Below are 3,190 nucleotides of genomic sequence, written 5' to 3'. Positions count from 1 at the left end.
ATTTGACAGTCCTGATTTTTAAAGATTGATACTGAAACTGTAACTATGGGAAATAGTCACTTAACTGACATGCCCTGAATCTCAACTGGTGGGTTCTAACCTATAACCCCAGCTGGAAGGGTGTCAGTACCATGCCATGGGTAAAGACCTCTTTGGTTAAGCCTCTTTGACGGGTGACCCTCGCAAGAAGTCAAGCCTAAGGCAATATAATGGTCAAGCCTATCTGACGGGTAACTAGCCTTTTCTAATGGGTGACTCCTATATCTTGTGCTGGCTACGCAGTTCTGGAGTTTAGGGATTTCTCCTAACAACTCTGCCTCTCTGATGGGGAGCTGCCATCCCTTTCCTCGCTCAGTGCTAGGTCCTACTCCTAACTAAAAGAATCTGAACTAATTCTTAACTGAACACAAACTGAGTTGAATCTGATACTAATCATGTTTCTCAAATGATCTGACTGAGATAAACTGAATTCACTTGGTTCCGTATCTGACGGAATACTACTGAATTACATCATCTAATTGAATGACACAGAGCTTTGAATAGAGTACTCGATTACTACAGAGGTCAGAACTGAGCACTTGAGTACTAATACTAGATCTAATTTATGTATAGAACTGAAGCTAGATTACTAGCGATACTGAGATTACGGAGATTACAAAGACTTCATAAGTTTTGCATCTGTCTGAGAATACAAAGTTTTATAACTCTCTGAGTTTTGAGAATCATGGCTGAATGGTATTATCATGAAAAATGACACGGGCTCTAGATAGCAGCTAAATTGTCGGCTATAAATAACCCCAGGACTTGATAACATAAAAGTAAAACATAACCAACCTTGACTAATCATAGCCACAGTCATTCATTCACCATCACAATCACTAAAGCGTCTCTTCAAGAATTTAGGAATCATAAACATGTGATAATATAGGGAGATATTCTATTGGCTCATACTCCTTTCAATAAGATCTTGCATAAAAAATTTGGCATGTATTAAAGTCTTGGCATGTATCAAAGATCATATAATTGGGGAATTTCATGCTATCATGTCACAATTCATTTGCTAAGGCTTTTCAACAAATGCTTGGCTTGCATGGGTTTATACCTAATTAGGGATTTCATGTTATCATGTCACAATTTATTCAATAAGGATTTTCAACAAACGCTTGTCATGCATGGGCTTGCACACAATTGGGATTTCTAGTCAATATGCTATAATGACTCTAATTCTTTCACATAAGCATTTTATCATTCATATAGGGATTATGCTTTGCTTATTCAATAATTTCTACACTTAATTGACATGAAGACATCACTTAACAAGAAACTCGAAGAGGGTTTATCATGAACATCACATGAATTTCACATACTAGGGTCAAAGCTTGAAAACCTTGTAAACAAACATGAATCACAACTCAATGATAGCAAGAACATAAATTTCAACTCACATGAATCATGAAAACCCATAAACACAAGATATTTGAATTTTAGAAAAGGGTTCTTAAGCTTCATGGATGAAAGGGACCCAAGAATCAACCTCTACATACCTTGGGGAAATTTCTTTCTTAAAGGCTCTTGGACAGATTCTTGATTTCTTGATGTCTCTTGATTTTTCTTAAAGAAGAAGGAAGGGTTTTGATTTTGTAGAAACCCTAGTTTTTGATGTTAAAGATAAATAATGAAATTGTGAGCCTTTATCGGTAAAAATAGGGGCTGAAAAAGATTTGGAAAGGACCAAAAATCCCTTTAAAAATTGATTTAAAAATACTGAACAGGGTCTGCGATGGTCGAAGTGGCAGTCCGTCGCTCAGTCTGACGGTCCGTCGGATCATCCATCGCACATCAACTAGAAAAAAGTAACACTGCATCGATGCGATGGTCTCCGCCCGATGGTCCATGGATCATCCATCACACATTGTCCAAGATGAGGTCACACTGCCTCAGCGCGATGGTTCCAGCGATGGTCTATCGCAACCTCAACGGTTCATCGAATCATCCATCGCATGTGATAGTCTCAGCGATGGTCCATCATAGTCTTAATGGTCCATCGTCCTGGCCATCGCACTTGGGTATCACTTCCTTGGTTGCGACAGTCTGAGCAATGGTCCGTTGCAAGCTCAACGGTCCATCAACCGAGCCATTGCACCTGGGCAGTTCCGACTCCTTTCAGTAAAACAACCATAACTTCCTCATCCGATGCTGGATTTTGACAAAATTGGTATTGATGGAAAGCTTATTCAATATAGTTCAAAATATTTCTTACTTGGAACGACACTTCTTAACCTTTTAGAATCGAATTTACGCTTCACTTGACATGCTCTATGGCTCAAACTACGAGAGAATTTTGTGGGGTATTACTATATCTCCCTCTTGGAAACATTCATCCTTGAAGATTGCTTGGTAGGTTTAGAGCACTGATCAACTAAACTTACTCAAAGAACAAGAGTATCTCAAATCATGACTTTGCAACTAGAAACACTGATACTCTGAATCCTCACACTAGGCACGTATATCTAATGCGTGGAATACTCGACTGAAGTTACTCATAAGCAAAATTCTCATAATGGAAATGCATATCTAATGAATGGATGCATAACTGGGCTAATCTCATGAATACAGGTCAATAATGCATGACTGAAGACACTGAAAAGCTGAACTCTTTCTACTGAACGTGCATATCTAATCCATGAATGTCTGACTGAACTGACTTTTGAAAGCATGACTTGCTATGTAATGACAACTGATGATAACTTCATAAAAAGAGTTTGAATATAAAACTGAATGAGTCTAAGGACATGTAAACATCGTAAAATCATGGGGTATCTCCCCCTTGGAACTCTATGTCCCTCTAAAAACTATTCGCTGAAATACTGGGGCAATGCACGAGGCACCTACGAACTGGTTCATATTTGACTGACATAGATCTGAAACTCATGCATAACTCATGCTGACATATAAGATCAAAATGGAAGCAAAGGATCTAGCAATTCATATCACAAAGATGAAGGACTCATAACATACCCAAATACCCTTTAAAAAATGGCTTTAAAATAATTGAGATGTCCTTGACAATGCAAAACACCATCTCCCTCTTGGGAAAAAATATCTACTTTCTGATCCTTGACTGACTCTTTCAACTTGACTAAAATGGTGTCTCTATCTTGATTTTGTTTTACCTCAGAAACTAGAGATG

The sequence above is a fragment of the Capsicum annuum genome, chromosome 10, assembly GCF_002878395.1.
Source record: "Capsicum annuum cultivar UCD-10X-F1 chromosome 10, UCD10Xv1.1, whole genome shotgun sequence".
NCBI classification, from domain to species: Eukaryota; Viridiplantae; Streptophyta; class Magnoliopsida; order Solanales; family Solanaceae; genus Capsicum; species Capsicum annuum.
Note: the sequence above shows the minus strand (reverse complement) of the source record.